Source organism: Xyrauchen texanus, chromosome 1 (assembly GCF_025860055.1).
Source record: "Xyrauchen texanus isolate HMW12.3.18 chromosome 1, RBS_HiC_50CHRs, whole genome shotgun sequence".
In the NCBI taxonomy this organism is placed as follows: domain Eukaryota; kingdom Metazoa; phylum Chordata; class Actinopteri; order Cypriniformes; family Catostomidae; genus Xyrauchen; species Xyrauchen texanus.
In genome coordinates, this window is record NC_068276.1 from 26,849,579 (window position 1) to 26,868,631 (window position 19,053).

Sequence of the window (19,053 nt, forward strand, 5' to 3'; positions counted from 1 at the left end):
GGGGACAATGACATTTAGCAGGGGAGAATGTAGCCAAGTGGAGAAAGTTCATTTAATTTAACTCTAGTCATAAATTGGATGTGGCCCCTTTGTGAAAATTTAGTTTTTCGACATCTGCTTTCCAGCACTCTCTTGTCTTAGAGATGTGAGAACTTATATTGTGATTTTGTTTTTGCATCTGGTCCTCATTCAAAGCCATATAATGGCATTGGAAGGTCCGGAAAACAAAGCACAATTAGAGTGGATTATTTTTAACAATCATTTTCATGGTACTTTTCTCATTTTCTAAACTGCAAGTCATACATTTTGAAAACTCACTTTGTGTCCAACAGCAAACAAAACAATGAACTAAAAAGTAATATATAAATAATGCAACGAGTAAATGATAATATTCATTTCATTTAAAAATGTTGCCTAAAGTACTGAAATCTCCAAAATGGGTTGATAAGACTAGTGACACATAAAATACGAACAAAGGGGGACGTTTTGGTGACGCATGCAACAAGGATGACATTTTTTTTTTTGTGGCACAGTCAAATTCTGCTATCATTATATACGGACATATTGTTATGAGAGTGTGTTGTTCAAGCATGCTGTTGAGAAGCCATTCTGTTTAGCCTTTTTGAGTATCACAGGTCAAAAGAAAAGAAAAATTCTGCATTAGATGGAAGCATGCCTCTCTTTAAAGACATCGGTTAAATTAATATGTACTACATTCTCCCACTGCTGTTCTGCAGTCTATCACAGGAGAACAACAAGAATGCAGTCTCTTTACATCCTAAGTAGAAAACATATTTAGCATCTATATACCTCCATAATCTTAACCGTGGCCTCAAACAAAGAGCAGTTTGGATTTTTTTTTCTTCTTTTTTTTACGGAATCTCTCTCTCTGCTGCAGACTGCAGTACCTAAGATAAGAGACCATCTTGTTTTCAGATGAAAGCTAAACTCTCCTCCCAGAAACCAGATAATTAGCTCTAATAAACTCATTAAGTATTTAGTCTCTGCCATTAAAACCCTAAACCTGTCAATGTAGTTTTAGGCAGGCACTGATTAGAGAAGCCAGTCAAGATCATGGCCAATATGCAGTGCTTTAATACTAGTCTTTGATTTTAGTTGTGAGCAAGCTTCCACTGCTAATACCCACTTCCTCCTCTAAATGCCATAGGTATGTGTTACCTAGCCGAGTGCAGCATCCTGAGGAAAGGACCTAAGTGTTGATACTGTGACAAACGGGATGCTGGGAGAGCTTGCTGGTCACACTTCATGCTTTGCTGGGCTCGCTGAGACTGGTATTAGATAACGTGTCACTGCCAAGTACCCGTCGGTACTGCATGGCTAACTGAGGACAGAGTGCTCTTTATATAAAGATTACAAATGCTACACTGTAAAAAATTTCAGTGAAAACTACAGTAAAAACCTGTAAAATAGCAACAGTAACAGACTGTTTAAACCAAAATAATGTATCACCGTATTTCATACAATAAATTACTGTGATTTAAGAAATGGTACATGACTTTAATTTTTACTCTCCTAATATGTAAAAAACACGCATTCTTACTGTGAAAATAGATTTGTTTTTGTAAAATTAATGGGAAAATACCTTAAATTCACAAGCAAGTAATTACCCTAAAATCAAAGGTATTATTCTGCGTAAATTACACATTTTGTTGATGTGTCCTATAAAATTTACAATATATAACCTTTCAAAATTCAACAAACACATACCCTAAATTCTACAGTAATTAGAAGTTAAAAAAATGCTATGTGTTTGTTAAATAAGTCAATTTTAAGGTAAAACATGTTTAAATAGACTGTAATTTACTTTACTTTTGTGTAATGTTCTTTTGTGAAAAGATGTGCAACAACCAGGGGCGCCTGGCAACAGGCAAAAAATAAATAAAAGAAAAAAAGAAAGAAAAGAAAAGGCTTAGGCCTATCATGTATCTTGCACGTTAATTGCGAAATTTTGTGTGGTTAATTATTAATAAATAGTTTGCTAGTAGTAAGCGGCATTGAGACATTTGTCAAAAGCATGAAAAACCAAGAAGACCATCAACTGGCAAAGCGCCAAACACGCACACGGAGAGGAGTACCTTCCCGCTTTTGAGGTCACGTGAACTGCGCTGCTTCGGCTTGATCTGCATGCAAGTGGTGAGTGCAACACTAATAAATTTACTCTTCTTTATAAAATTTAGATACAGGGTAACTTTCAAATTGTGAGTGTGAGGAGAAAGAGATAATCGTTCACTTCTAACAGAGTGTACTGATGCCATTTTATCTTTATCCCATTTTAACTTGCATTTATCCTGTTTTTATGATTATTTTAAAATTTCTTAAGAGTATGCTACAAAATAATTAATGTAGAAGGTGCTGGAAAAGAGAAGCGATAACACTGCGTGCTAACGCGAGGTATAACGTTACGTATTTAATTTTTTTTCTATGCTTATTTTCAAAACATTACAGAATAACGGACACAGCAACTCGCTAATTTAGAAAGAGGGAGCAATAAGACTCGTGCACTGCTCAAGCAACGTTAACTGTCGATGTTGTTTTATATTTCAGTCAGCGCCATTTTAGCACGCATACAATCTGTGGGAATAACGTTACATGGTGGCACAACACGACTTCTGGGGACTCAACATTTATTTTTAAGGTAAGCCTGACAAAATGGATACAGACTGATTAAAAAAAAAAACGTTTAGCCCTACTCCTGTTGTAGTTATTTTACCAAGATTGGCTATGTTTAGTTGCAGTTTCTGTGGCAAGTCAGTCAAATCATTAAGGGGGTATGTACTTCATTGCAAACTTCATCGAAATGAACCACGTTGTTTATTTAAGTGCATTGCAGCCGACTGCAAACTAGGGCTGTCAAAATTGCTCAAAAATGACATTCGAATATTCCCTCTAAAAAAAACACATATATTCGAACTATTCGAATATCTGGTTGCGCATTTGGTCAATGACGCGCATTACGTCAATAACAGGACAAATTAATACAAAGAGACATAACTATTTGTATAGGTAGTTTATTTAAGTTTAAACATATTTGACAACGTATTACCTACACAAAAACAAGTAAATCAACTAATGGCCAAGACCTCACTCTCGCTCGCACGCGCAGGCACTCTTTCTCTCTCTCTCGCCCTCACGCTCTCTGCGCATAACGGTTTAAAAGAACAACAACAATAAACAAATGTTGAGTGCTGATCAAGAGTTTTGTGCAAGCAATATAAGGTCGCGACTCTTGTCCCAAATATAGCAGGCTTCATTCAGTGATTAAAACAAATTATTAACATTAATTGAAGTTTTACAGTATATAGAACCGACACTGAACGCTCCGAGCGAGCTGTGCTGTGGTAAACATGGAACTTTTCCTTGACATGAAACGGTAAATAATCAAACCAGTGGAAGTCTGCAGTGCATGAAACTGCTGTATCTAACCTACCTTATTCATGCAACATCTATTCAGTCAGTACAGTAGCCTTACATTTTAGTCATGTTTCTGTTTAACGTTAAATAAAATGAGGCACACAATTCCGAGAAATGTGACAACAAAGACCCCTCAGGCAGCACGCCCACTCGCAAAGCAGACAGCCGCACATCTGCTACCGCGGGCGCGTTTTTTTTTCCACATTCGAATATTAATTTTCACCTTCGAATTTCTGTTTTTTAAAACTATTCGAATATATATTCGAATTTAGAATATTCGTTGACAGCCCTACTGCAAACAGAGTTTCTGTACATATGCATCGTTCAAGGCTCATTTTTACCGAAAACATAATGTAAATGAGCCTGTTAACGTTACTGTCGGGACGGTTTTTACCGTTGTTAAATGTGCAGTGGCGTTGTGTGACCGTCAGTGCCAAGATGCTAAAGCTCTAATATCACATTTGAAAGACCATATTGTGGAAGGACGTGCCGTGAGTTGTCCAGTGAGGGGATGCACAGATGTTTTTAAGGTTAAATCTTCATTTACCTCCCACATGTCACGGAAACACAGAGATTTTACAGAAAGCAGTATCAGTGACTTGTATAGAGACTCGCCTCATGCATCATCTGCTCCAACTGAAATACATGACTCTGGCCCTGAATTTGTTGCAGCAGGTACAGATGAAGGTGGTATGGACACATCAGATGATTTCAATGATCTTTTTCTTCGAAATGTTTGTTTATTTTACTTAAAACTGCAGGGGCAGTTCTTACTACCTGCTTCGACCACACAGAATATTGTTGAGGAGATTCAAAATATCCATGAGTTGGGTCAGACATATACTTTAAGTAAACTTACTTCGCTGCTAAAAAATGAAACATCCTTATCAGATGATGACATCTCCAAAGTTTGTCAGTCTGTCAGGGAATCTGATCTGTTCTCTGCATGTCATACAGGGCCAATGAGGACTGTACACTCAAGAGCTCAGTGTTTCAAAAAAATGTTCAACTACGTGGAGCCTAAGAAAGTGTTTTTAGGAAGAGATGAGAACAGAATAGATAGGTCTGCCTATTATGTGCCTGTCAGAGAGACTTTAAAATGCTTTTTACAATCTGATATGTGGCAGAAATGTTTGTCAGAGGAGCACTCTGCAGAGCCTCCATCAGATGTTTTATCTGATATTAGTGATGGTCAGATTTTCAAATCCAATGACTTTTTTGTCCAAAATCCATCAGGTTTGAAGCTAGTACTATACCAGGATGCCTTTGAAGTCGTAAACCCTTTAGGCTCTGCAAAGACGAGACATAAAGTGTTAGCCGTTTATTTATCTGTTGCTAATTTTCACTTCATGTACGGTCTGACACAAACCACATGCCACTTGTTTTATTGTGCAGAGAGAAAGATTTCAAAGCATTTGGGCATGCTAAGTTGTTCTCTGATTTACTTGCAGACTTAAAGGAATTGGAGGAGAATGGGATTGCGGTATCAGATGAAACCGTAGTCAAAGGAACCTTGTATTGCATTGCTGGAGATAATCTAGGTTTGCATTGCATTGGTGGCTTCACTGAAAATTTCAGCCGCACAGAACATTTCTGTAGATACTGTCTAATAACCCGATCTGAATTTCAGGGTGACGATCCTAATCTATGTGGACCAGCCCGCACCATTGAGAGCTACAATTCAGCTGTAGATCGCATCCAGACTGAAGATACACAAGTGGAAGGAGTAAAATTCAAGTCAGTATTCAATTCCTTGAAATACTTTATTGTGTGTCAGCCAGGTTTGCCACCTTGTCTAGGACATGACATCTTTGAGGGTGTTTTGTCTTATGATGTTGCACTTTATATTAAGTATTAAGAACTGCCTTGCATCAATAATTGTCATATCATACGTGTTAAGTTTTGGTCACTTGCTCATCTATTTTAACTCTATTGTCATTGATATGGACAAAATTGCAGTACTACAATTTTCAGTCTTTCATTCACAATCTTTTCATAATCTTTCCTTGTAAAACATTTCCAAATGTCTCAAATTTCTTAAGACAGAGGTCCATATGCTTGATCTCAACTGTTTAATAGTTTAATGTTTATGTTAACAATCTTGGTGTACTTTCTGATCAGATTCTTAACTTTTAACATCATATTACTAAAGTTGTCTTGCACTTGGACGAATATCAGTTTGGCAATATTGCTAGACATACCGTCAACCTGCAGATCACCAATCATGTTAAAAATCATAGATGGCGCCGTGAATAATGCCTTTTAACAGCATATACAAACAAAAATCAAATTTTCTTCAATGCAAAATATATATATATCTTGTGTTTTTCTGCTTGCAGAGACGATCATGTCAAAACACAATGAACACAACAACACCTGCTAAACATTCTTCAAAAACTATGTCCCACCTCTCTTCAGTAAGTCTGGAGCCAATAATTCAGACACCAGTCTTAAGGATAATTGGGAAGTAATGGTATAGTTCAGTGAATTTTCACCACCTTTATGTATTTGGCTGGTAACTGGTCTCATTTGATGATTTGTAACAAATATGATGATTGTCGGATTGCTTAAGTGGATGCAACTGTGTATTTAGGCTGCAACCTGACAGATGTGAAACAAATGCTTGTGATATGTGCTGAGATTTCTTTCAAGCTTTTGCCCTGATACTCTTATTGATTATCAGAGTGGCGTTAATTGGAATTCAGTTCAGCAAAAGAAGACTTCTCTCTTTGTAGCCATAATGCTCATGGGCTGTATCTAACTAACTTCTATTTGTGTCTGTTTCCTGCAGAGAGATTATACCAGTCCACAGTGACTACGTGTGAGTCCTCAGGTAGTACCCGTGACGATGCAAGCTTTACGTTTCCAGTTTTTCGAACCGACACAGTCCCATATCTTCAGTCAAGCGTGGACTCATTACTATTGTTCAGCCAGAGCAAGTGTTGCTGATTGATGTTTATTCCACCATTGGTTATCCTTCATTTATTATGGACACATGCATTTTTCCAGGATCAACACATCTTTGTGAGTATACTGAACAAGTTGATCAGCTCTAACTATTATAACACAGTGCCTGTATGAAGAAGGAAAAAAAAACAGGTTCTTTAAAGTCTATTAATGATAGTCTGTGCCTTGATTTACAATGGGTAGTATGATTTACAATGGGTGGTATTTAATAGTTAATTTAGTAATTTACAATGTCCTCTGACTGTTGACTTTAAAATCTATGGCAACTAACTGTAATAACTTATGTGTTGTACTGTATTTTTTCGGTGAAATTCTGGTAACCACAGCTGCCGGTAAATTTCTGTAAAACTGACCTTTACAATAAAATACTATAATATGTCATACAGTTGTATTGTATTTATTACGGAGATAGACCGTACGTAGGTTTAAAGTATACTTGTTATTTGTTAAAGTAGTTTACCGTAAAACAAGTTTACATTTACAGCTGCTATTTTTAAAGTAAATTACTGTAAACAGGTTTACATTATATCTGTTTTATTTCAGAGTAATTTACCGTAAATAACAAACAATTCTCAACTGTAAAATTTACAGTTGCCAAAAAGCATTCCGTAAAGTGTTATGCATTGTCCCCATATATTTTACGGTGAAGTTCTGGCAACCACAGCTGCCGGTATTTTACCGTATTTTACACACATTTTTTTTTACAGTGTAGGTTTGCCTCCTGAAACATAAAGATTTTACTTTTAGCAAGGACCTCAGCTCAATACAATGGATCTAGCACTTACAGTGAGTGAAGCCCTTTTTTTTATTTAATTTTTTTAGCATTTTTTATTTTATTAAGCTGTGCCCAGTGGACGATGAAACATCTTTACAAGATAAAATCAAAGGAATAGTTCACCCAAAAATGAAAATTCACTCATAATTTACTCACTCATGCTATCTCAGATATGTATGACTTTCTTTCTTCTGCAGTACACAGACAAAGATTTTTAGAAGAATATATCTGTTCTGTAGGTCCATACAATACAAATAAATAGTTACCAAAATTGAAACAGTGAGTATTCATACGTTCATGGACTGGCCCCTTTAATTTAATTTGTAAGAGCCTTACTGTAATCACTTGTTGTTGTTTTTTTAATAATCTAGAGATGAGACAAAATAATTTTTTGTGGTAATAAACATTATATCATAAATGCTGCTGATTGAGCTTAACTGGTATTGAACCTGGAACATTCCTTTAAATAATTCTATTCATTGAAAGATTAAATAAATAAGGGAATTCTGGAATAATTACAGCCTCTATATTTAAAGACAGCTTGACAGTTCTAGAAAATAAAGCATGAAAAGTAATTTGGCAGATAAAAATGTCAACAAGAAGTTGAGTGTTCTCCTCATCGATGAAGGACAGGCAGCCACTAACATGCAGCTGAACTACATGACATCACTACTACAACATACAGCAGCTGCAGTCGATACACCCGGAAACCACTTAACACACTTGCAATACAACTAATGCTCCTCAAACTTGGAGGGATTGAAAATCTTTTATATAAACATCATGCAAAGTCTGCACACACCTTCCATGACACAGAAGGCAATTTGTACAATGACACTTCCTAAATACCTTCTGATCATTGTCACTTTATAAATTCACACTATATTTGAAATCTTAGATTCTTATGGCAAGAAGTGACCTCTGAAACCTTTACAGAGGAATCCATGGGAATTGTCACCACTATAGAGGAGTTGATATTTGATAGCTTTCCTTTCAGCATAAGCCAACTGCACTAGTGCATCATGGGAGCAACAGTTAATTTGTCTTTGAATGACAGGTCAAGGGATCTCGTTCTCTCTTTGACCACGTTGTAACAAATCACAGCTAATTGGGTTATTAGTGAGTCGGTGACTCTCCCAGGGTCAGGCAGCGATTGGCGGCAAGTCCCTTATCAAGCACAGGTACGCTGTATCTCAGAACATTCATTCACCGTCCTGCATTTACAGCTGAGAAAGAACAGAAAGGGAATAAAGTGCAGGAAAGCGAAAGAGGCTAATAGGAACAACCTCATTAGTTGTCAAAATTATTTATCACAAAACATTGATTGATGTCATACTACTGCTACTACTATTAGGTAACCAAGTGAGAACATGTCAGAAATGCCCTGGTCATATTTTATAATATGAAATTATACATTTCAGATAAAGAAAATGAACCCTAGATTTTGGTAACACTTTAAAACAAGGTTTGCATGGTTAACATTAATAAATGTGTGTAAGGGCGTTCCATGCAAGGAGGACACAGGGAACGAAGCTTTTAAACCCACAGGTAAGGTTTTAATGACTATTGCACTTGTAACAACAAAACTTTCCCCATATAAACTGTTAATGGTTTCTCGGAACACTGGGTTCCCATCTGCCAGTCTCTTTCCCTCCTACTGGAGTTTCCGTGGCTGCTTTAATGCCGCTCTTCCCATGCTCACTGAAATTAGAGACAGGTGTTAGACATAATTTAGCTCAGGTGCAAGCGCCCTTACCGCTTTCTCTCCCGGACAGGTGCTTGACCACGCCCCCGCTGCCACATACCCCCACGGCCCAACTCAGGCCGAGGCGCCATCCGGCCTGCCAACCACTCCCCCCCATTTCTGGAGAGGAAGTCAGCGACAGCCATCCGCACCCCCGGTCTGTGGACCACCTTGAACTTAAAGGACTGGAGGGCCAGATACCAACGGGTGATCTGGGCGTTAGTATCCTTTATGCGGTGGAGCCATTGAAGTGGGGCGTGATCCGAGCAGAGGGTGAAGGCCCGCCCCAGCAGGTAGTACCGGAGCATGAGGTCCGCCCACTTAATGGCCAGGCACTCCTTCTCCACGGTATTGTATTTTGTTTCCCTCAAGGAGAGGGAAACAAGAGTTCCTCCCCCTCTACCACAGCCCTCTGTCTGAAGCGTCCATCTGCAATAAGAAAGGGAGAGAGAAGTTAGATGCATGCAAAAGCAGCCCCCCACAGAGTGCAGCTTTAATCTGTGTAAACGCCTGTTGGCACTGCTCCGACCATTGGACTGGGTCTGGAGCCCCCTTTTTTAGTGAGGTCAGTCAGCGACTGGTGACATCTGAATAATTAGGCACAAACCTCCTATAATAGCCAGCCAGCCCCAGGAACTGCCTCACCCCCTTTTTGGTCTTAGGTCTTGGGCAAGTCGCAATCGCCACGGTCTTGTCAATTTTGGCCATGACCCAAGTGGAACCCCAGATACCGTACCTCCACACACCCAATCGCGCACTTCCTGGGGTTTGCCGTGAGCCCCGCCCACCGCAGCGACCTCAGGACGGCCCTCAGATGTTGCATGTGCCGCTGCCAATCATTACTATAAATAATGATATCGTCTAGATAGGCAGCGGTGTAAGCGGTGTGTGGTCTGTGGATCTGATCCATGAGGCGCTGAAACGTGGCTGGGGCCCCAAACAAACCGAATGGAAGTGTCACGAATTGGTGTAATCCAAACGGCGTAGAGAAAGCTGTTTTCTCACGGGAAATTGGTGTCAAGGGGATCTGCCAATAACCGATCTTGCTCGATCAGTTGCAGTACCCAACCGATCGAGCAACTCATCAACACGGGGCATTGGGTACGCATCAAATTTAGACACCGCATTGACTTTTCTATAACCCACACAGAACCAGACAGACCCATCACTCTTGGGAACAAGAACAACCGGGCTGGACCAATCACTGTGGGATTCCTCTATTACGCCCATATCAAGCATCGCATCCAATTCCTCCCGAACTATTTTCTTTTTGTGTTCGGGCAGGCGATAAGGGCGGCTACGTACCACCACTCCCGGCTCTGTCTCGATGTGGTGCTGGATGATTTTCGTACAATCCGGTAGAGGGGAAAACACATCTGCAAACTCCTTTTGCAATTCGGAAACCTCTGAGAGTTGACGCGGTGAGAGGTGATCTCCACAAACAACCGGGGTGTTAAGATTGTGGTTTTTGTTTACCTCCGTTAGCTCCACCCTCTCTGGAACTACCGTGGCCAACGTCACAGAGACCGCCTCCTCCCTCCACAGTTTTAGGAGGTTGAGGTGATATATCTGACGTGCGCCCCCTCTATCGGTTCGTTTAACCTCATAATCAAGATCCCCCACTCGTAGTGTGACCTCAAAGGGTCCTTGCCACTTGGCGAGTAATTTAGAGCTCGATGTTGGGAGCAATACAAGTACCTTATCTCCCGGTGCAAATTCATACAGCCATACAGCCGGTGTTGGCATTCTTGAGCCTGGAGCAAATTATGCTGTGTTAATTGCCCCAGTGTGTGGAGTTTTGCTCGAAAATCAAGAACTTACTGAATTTCATTTTTACTATTCAAAGGTCCCTCCTCCCAAGCTTCGCGGATGACGTCAAGCACTCCGCGCGGGTGCCGCCCATAGAGCAGCTCAAACGGGGAAAATCCCGTGGAGGCTTGCGGTACCTCTCGTACTGCGAATAACAGGAGGTCAAGCCATCTATCCCAATTCCTAGCGTCTTCGTGTATGAACATAAGAATCATACTTTTGAGCGTTTTATTAAGTCGTTCCACTAGGCCATCCGTCTGCGGATGGTACACGCTAGTGCGAATCGACTTAATGCCCAACAATTCGTAAAGTTTGCGAAGTGTCCGTGACATAAAAGTCATGCCTTGATCGGTGAGGATTTCTTTCGGAATCCCCACCCGGGAGATTATCTTGAAGAGTGCCCCTGCAACACTACGTGCTGAGATGTTGCTCAGAGGCACTGCTTCCGGATATTGCGTTGCATAATCCACCAGGACTAATACAAAGCAAAGTCTGCGTGCTGTCCGTTCTAATGGCCCGACGAGGTCCATCCAAATTCTTTCGAAGGGGACCTCGATCAGTGGAAGGGGGCGCAATGGCGCTTTTGGGTGGCCGGTGGGTTTACCAGCTGACATTCGCGGCACGCCGCACACAACCTGCGGACATCGCCACCAATGCCCGGCCAATAGAAATGGGCTATTAGACGGAGTAGTGTCTTCTTTTCTCCTAGGTGACCTGCCATGGGACTATAGTGAGCCGTGGAATCAACAACTGTGAAACATCCTCCTTTGTTTGAGCGTCCTGCGTCACTATGTATAACCGATCCCTTATAATGGCAAAATAAGGGTATGAAATGGTGATGCCCGGCCGGAGTTGTTGACCATCGATTACTCTCACTTGGTCAAAGGCGTGCTTAAGGGTTTCATCCCGTGGCTGCTCCAAAGGGAAGTCCCCCTCAGGGAATTCCCTGAGAGGACGGGCAGTAGCCTCGTCCCTTCCCTCGTCATTCCGATTTGAAGCAGCTGAGGAAGGCCCCGGCTCCGCCTCCCCTGCCAAAGCATCGCACATCTCCTCATTTTCATGCAGGACCCATCCGTGCAAATTCCCTCTAACACATTCCTAAAACCCGGCCAATCGGTTCCCAAAATCAGTGAGTGAGTGAGGTGGGAACTAACCGCTGCCTCCACACTATGTTTTCCCCCTCGGAATTTGATCACCAAGGTCACCATAGAATACTTCTGAACATCCCCATGCACACACCTCACCCTCACCAGTTTAGCTGTGCCCAAAGCCCTGGGTTGAACCAAGCATTGGTGGATGGTGGTCTGATTACACCCTGTATCCAGCAATGCTTGGTAAGTACCCCCCTTGATCCTTACTGGAATCCGGGGTGCTCCAGCCCGATCGGGGGCAGCAAGCAGAGACCCGCACCACCGTCCCCACCTCCATCAGCGGACACTGATCCCGGAAGTGGCCTGGGTCTCTGCATCTCCAACAGGCCGGCCCAGACACTACGCCCGTACCTGCGTCGGTGGGCGCCCCCACCTGAGGGGGAGAGTGGCTGAAGTACGGGGAAGGGGAATGTGTGTTCTCCCACGGCCGGGAAGCTGGTCTCTGGAATACTCCTCGCCTGCGCGGGGCAGGAACTGGCCCTGGGGAGAGAGTAGAACGAGAGAGCAAAGGGGAGGGGGAGGGAACAGGGGAAGACACAGGGGAAGGGAGAGAGAGAGAGAGAGAGGGCTCCTCCGCCCTCGGGATCACCACCATGTGCCTCCAGCGAAGCCGGGCAGTGGTACTGGACCCACTCTGCCGTTCTCCTAGGTAAGCGTTGGACGAACTGCTCCAGCACCACCTGGTCGATGAATCCCTCAATGTCGCAGTCCCCCACTAGCAGCCACCTCCGGCAGGCGTCCCGGAGCCGTTGGGCGAAGGCAAATGGCCGGTCGGACTTCTCCAGCCTCATGCTCCGGAAGAGCTGGCGGTTCTCCTCTGGGCTTCGACCAACCTGTCGCAGGATGGCTCTTTTCAGGTCTGCATGGGCCAGGAGGTTCGTTGCCGGCAATTGTTGAGCCACGAGCTGGGCTTCCCCGGACAAAAGAGGGACAAGGCGAGCTGCCCATTGATCGTGCGGCCAGCCCCAAATCTCTGCGGTACGCTCGAAGAGGTCCAGGAATGCTTCTGGAATGTCTGCCACTCCCATCTTCTGTAACGTGGGTGGGGGCAGCGAGGCGCGGGGGTCCGGGGTCGCGGCTGTGGCCGGAGCAGCCTCATGGCTCAAGAGACTCCGGATCGCATGCTGGTCTTCTGCTTGAGCCCGCATGATCTCGAAAAATCGGCGATCCTGCTCTTGCCGGAGCTCAAGCAGGGATTGTTGGTGGCTCTGATGCATTGTAGCGAGGGTTTGGAGGACCTCCGCCAACTGGGAGGACTCTACGGGGCGATGACCTTCCATCAAATATGAATCCCGGCTTTCGGCACCAGTGTAAGGGCGTTCCATGCAAGGAGGACACAGGGAATGAAGCTTTCAAACCCACAGGTAAGGTTTTAATGACTATTGCTCTTGTAACAACAAAACTTTCCACATATAAACTGTTAATGGTTTCTCGGAACACTGGGTTCCCATCTGCCAGTCTCTCTCCCTCATACTGAAGGTTCCGTGGCTGCTTTTATGCCGCTCTCCCCATGCTCACTGAAATTAAAGACAGGTGTTAGACATAACTTAGCTCAGGTGCAAGCGCCATTACCGCTTTCTCTCCCGGACAGGCGCTTCACCACGCCCCCGCTGCCACAACGTGTTACTGTAGGTATTTTGTTATAAAGGTTTATAAAGATTTATAAAGATGCAAATGTTAATTGTTAGTTCATGTTTCTAATGCATTTACTAATGTTAACATGTGCAACCTTTTCAAATGTATATATTCTGATCAGCCACAACATTAAAACCACTTGCCTAATATTGTGTAGGTCCCCCTTGTGCTGCCAAAACAGTGTCAACCCGCTTCTCTGAATAGCATACTGAGATTATATTCTTCTGAACACAATTGTACAGAGTGGATATCTGAGTTAACATAGACTTTGTCAGTTTGAACCAGTCTGGCCAATCTCTGTCAACCTCTATCATCAACAAATGTTTCCATCTGCAGAACTGATGCTTACTGGGTGTTTTTTGTTTTTGGCCCCATTTGGAGTAAAGAGTCTAAAGTCTAGAGACTGTTGTGTGTGAAATCCCAGGAGATCAGCAGTTACAGAAATACTCAAAGTAAGGAATAATTGACGACGGGCCGTTGAATTATTAGAAAAATAATGCACACCCGGGGTGGTAATGCGGTCACGACGCGAAGCGGAGTGGCCGTTACACCTCGGGTGTGAATTATTTTTCTAATAATTCAACGGCCCGGAGTCAATTATTCCGCTTATACTACAGTTACCACACCTCGAAACATTGTTCAGATGATGTGATTCTAGACGTTTGTCAAGTTTTTGTCATTAAAACGCTCTTGTATGTAGGACTAATTTCTTACGCATCTAATCCCATGCCTCCGTTGCTAATTCCAAAACGTCATTTTAGAGTTAGTAACAGAGGTTTGAGCCACTGACAGCAGACTAATGCAGTTATTAGTGTAGTTATTAGAGAGACAGAGGTTGCAATAATGAGACAAAAAATCATGTGCGTCATATTATTTAATTTATTTATTAATTCATTGTTATAATTCATTCGTTAATTCGAATGAATTTATTTATTAAAATTAAACTGCACGTTAAACACATTGACAGCCCAAGCTGTTGTTTTTTGGTGTTTTCTTCATGTTTTTCAGCCTCGAAGTCGGTCTAGCTGTTCTTCGCTGATGGTTTTATGTCTTTTGTTGTTGCCGGCTGCCTTTGATGTCCTCTTCCGCTTATTTGTTTTTTCATCTGAGCTATCCAATACTGCGGTCGCCCAGTTGTTAAAATGTTTATGTTCACCATAAATATTAAAATTTACTCCGGAAAATCAAAATAGTCTGTTATTTTTTTCCTCTTGAAGTTGAAGTGGATTTGTCGCTGTCACTTCTTGTTATGAATTGTATCCTATTTTCCGTTATTACAGTTGACTACGCGAAGTGATATGGAACTGTAATGCGGTCAAGACCTGCCTGGAACTACTTTAGCCGTGCGTTTCCCTGAAAATAATTGCACACCTTAGAACGTTCTCAACCAATCAGAATCAAGCATTCAACAGCCCTGTAGTATAATACTCAATAATCCATGCGATTATCTAATCAGCCAATCATGTGGCAACAGTGCAGTGCATAAAATCATGCAGATATGGGTCAGGAGCTTCAGTTAATTTTCACATTAACCATCAGAATGTGGGAAAATGGGCTGTCAGCGATTTGGACTGGGGGATGATTGTTGGTTACTTTATGCTGGTAACAATGGCGATCTGTAATCTATTTGCCTGCTAGCTAAGATATAATAGTTTCCATGGTTTGACTTTCTGATATGACAAGCAGTCATTATGTCTATTGTCATCATTGTGTTACTTTTGTTACTTTTTTTAAAAAACAATTGCTTTCAACAAGTCAAAACAACAGAGGAAGATACGCTTACCTGCTAATAAGACATATTATTTGAAAATCTTTTATGTCTTTTTCTTCCTTTCATTATTTATTTATTTAATTTTTTGAGGGGAGGGGTTTAGTTTTGTTGTTGTTATTCATATTTGCCCTGATAAGTTGATGATTACATTGGTACTCCTCAAACCATTCAGATTCATCCACTCAGAAGAGCAGAGCCAAAGCCCGAATGACGTAATTACCAAAACAGTGTTCCTCCGCAAGTGACTTGCAGTTCTATGCTTCAACCACTAGATGGCCAAAAATTACATAGTGTAACTTTAATTTCAGGACAAATGTGCAGTAAATATTATAGCAGACATTGATTAGTCTATCTATACATTTACTCACAGCTAGAGGGCGCCTGCGCCTCTGCATGTCATTAACCAGTTCATAGAAGAAGCCACAAAGATCAGTGAGATGAAGCGGCATCAATGTAAACAATGTAGGAGCATTTCTCTATAAATTAAAATTAATCTTGTCTGCACACTCTATAATAGTGTGTTAAAGTACAACATGAATCTCCTTGATTCATCCCAACCTAACATTATGTCAGTGATCACCAGGAAAGCACAAATGTACAGCTGACATCTCACCATCAACAGAGAAGCTGTAGCCTATGTTATGTTCTGTGTTTATTCAGCATGCTATTATATTACTTATAATAAGTCCAAATATCCGAAATATCCCACGATCCACAAGTTTTAATGAACTATATATATATATATATATATATATATATATATATATATATATATATATATATATATATATATATACACAAATTATAGCTATATCTTAAGTATCTTAACATTGAAGTTACTACTAACAGTATTCATTAACAGTAATTAAACAATTCCTAAATTCGAACTAAACATATATTTAAATACACTGAACTAAGAATATTTTAAGAGGAAAATACCAATACTTGCATTCCTTAAACCTACACTATTTAACTATTTTTTGTTAAAAAACAAAATGTTATAAATTAGATCCATCTTCCAAACCATGTCTTTACCCCAATACACTTAAAATAAACCTTTAATAATGGTTTATATTTTAGAGCTGTTGGGACATATTCCACACATAATTCGGCTGTGTGTGTTGACATCATATCCATACGCAGAGAAAATAAGCTCCGGCTACTGTAGCGCGTGTATGGTGTGGGAGTAGCGTGAAGCTGAAAGTATGTTGTTACAATGAATGACAACATTTGACCATGAATCATTCAAAACGGCAAACCTCCATGGATTGTAAAAGCAAAGAAAGCCCGAACAGAGCAGATTCTATAGGAAAAAAGGGCAAGGGACAGAGTCTGTAATAAAACTAGCACCGGCTTGAATTTTCAGTGGTGGTGACAACTCTGATATCTGAAAGGATTTAAAAGCTCAACAGGTAAGATATTTTATTGATCTGGTTTATGTAGAGTTGTGTAATCACACACACACAAACCCACACACGTCTGTGTGTATGTAGTGAAATACAATAATTATACTGTAATCGGTGCAGAACTTTTCACTTGCTAGCGCACGTGTGTGTAATTTTCAATATGCAAAATATAAATTACTTATTTGTTTATTTTTGTTTTGGAGTGAAATAGGAACAGAACGTTTTCTTATTACATCAGGAGAATCTTCCAAATATTGGTAGACACAAAGTATATATAAAACTCTTTGCAATAGATGCCATCTGCCACTCAGACACTGCAAACTAAGCACAACATTGCATAATATGGTACATTACTCCACAGTGTAATGGTGAACTCTTGGCACAGCTTACTTTTAAAGAGAGTTAAAGACAACAAAGTAAAAATGACACTGAAAAAATAGCCTTAAAATCAAACACAAAAACTCAATTAAAAACTTTTTCAAATCATTGAATTCCACCACAACATCTCCGATACACTAGTGAAGGTATCTGTTAAGCACATAGGTCATTAAAAAAAATGTGTACAGTACAGAGAACAAAGCTCTTACTAAGCTCTGACATTACAAGATAAAAACAACTTAAAAAATATGTTTGGCATTTCTCGTAGGTCTGAGGGTATAGATTCCATAAACATGAATATGGTGTAGACAGGGTTGAGTGACAAAATGGGAGTACAGGCTGATGATTGTAATGTGGCCAAACCCATCAAACACACAGCCTGTACCTCAACACTGTTTTTGGCCTGACATGTCAGAGCTTTGGGAAAGTGACAGGCCTCTCCTTCTCCTGTTACAGGTCAACTATGTGCAGTTGACTTGGTGCAGCTCCAAGACACGTGTACACACACACACACACACACACATGTTGTGTTTCCATGTTTTATGGGGACTTTCCATAGACATAATGGTTTTTATACTGTACAAACTTTATATTCTATCCCCTAAACCTAACCCTACCCCTAAACCTAACCCTCACAGAAAACTTTCTGCATTTTTACATTTTCAAAAAACACAATTTAGTATGATTTATAAGCTGTTTTCCTCATGGGGACCGACAAAATGTCCCCACAAGGTCAAAAATTTCGGGTTTTACTATCCTTATGGGGACATTTGGTCCCCACAAAGTGATAAATACACGCTCACACATACACACACACACACACACACACACACACACCTGAACAAAAAGACACATACACTCACACACTCTGCAACATTCCTTCAGGCTTGCTGTCAGAGTTCACATTTGATAGTGTTAGGCTCACTCAACTCTATCTTGGACTCTCTCTGTTCTGCACTGGGTGTAGTTCTTATGACTGGCTTACAACGACCATATTGTTCATCTTCCAGTAACTCTGCCTTATCTTGTAGTTGTGGGATTCAGTTTCAGAGTGGCTTCTTACTGAGAGGCTGGACACATTTGTGTGAAAAATACAGGCAGAGAGAGGAAGCCAGTGTATGAATGGATTTGTAAATGTATGAGATTAGTAAGAACTGCGAAATGTGAAGTGATAATTGGAAGCAATTATCATACAAGGTGCAACAACAGCCAATGAGGAAAATACACCCCTTTACCTATGCACATTGCACACATACAAGGAGGAACCTTTTCCTCACACAACAAATGTGACCCATTGAATACCATCATAAAAATGCTAATTCAGAGACATCATAACTAGGTGTAATAAAACTCAAATTAACAACTATGATTTTTATTACTTACAATAACATCTAGTCTACTTACACCTCTCCAGAAATCCCAAAGTTTCTTCACATTCAGATGTCCATTCAACATCTTGTTACATTACCAGCCACATTGTTTAATACCGGACCCTACACTATTTTGTTTTCATGATAAGGTTGTATAATTTGCATGTTAGATCCATTTGCATTTGTACATTTCTTTGTAATTTCTGTGCAAATAAGATCTATCTAAATTGCATTAAATATTAAAGTGGACCTGCTCTCTTACTATGACTGACACAAGAGTTTAAAGGAAGATACAAATGCAACACAGAGAAAGTCTCAAGTTAACATTTAGCAAACAAATTATTCTTAATGCTTGGAAAATGCATCTATGATCTTATCTCAGTTCAAACATTGTAATATTTTGTGATGACATGTTTTTGTTTCTGCTTCTTAGTGTGTGATTGTGCATGTGTGGAAGAAGGCGAGGAAGAGAGAGAGAGAGAGAGATGTAGATATAGACTGTATTGGCACCAATCCTCAATGTGTGTGTGTGTGTGTGTGTGTGTGTGTGTGTGTGTGTGTGTGTGTGTGTGTACAGGTTACACTATATTTGTTAGTGGCAAACCTTTTAAAATG

General features: G+C 40.8%; 1 long non-coding RNA gene across 3 annotated transcripts; it reads left to right on the plus strand.

Annotated features, from left to right (window-relative positions):
- The first annotated feature begins 1,973 nt into the window (after nucleotides 1–1,973).
- LOC127644804 (uncharacterized) lies at nucleotides 1,974–6,431 on the plus strand. Of its 3 annotated transcripts, none has more exons than XR_007970730.1 (6): nucleotides 1,974–2,154; nucleotides 2,566–2,656; nucleotides 4,884–4,973; nucleotides 5,063–5,169; nucleotides 5,772–5,905; nucleotides 6,224–6,431. It is a non-coding gene; the product is annotated as an uncharacterized LOC127644804 (long non-coding RNA). The 3 variants fall into 3 exon arrangements; XR_007970723.1 differs by lacking the exon at nucleotides 1,974–2,154 and adding an exon at nucleotides 2,186–2,412; XR_007970738.1 differs by lacking the exon at nucleotides 1,974–2,154 and adding an exon at nucleotides 2,187–2,412 and having other exon boundaries at nucleotides 5,772–5,849.
- Nucleotides 6,432–19,053: the final 12,622 nt, after the last annotated feature.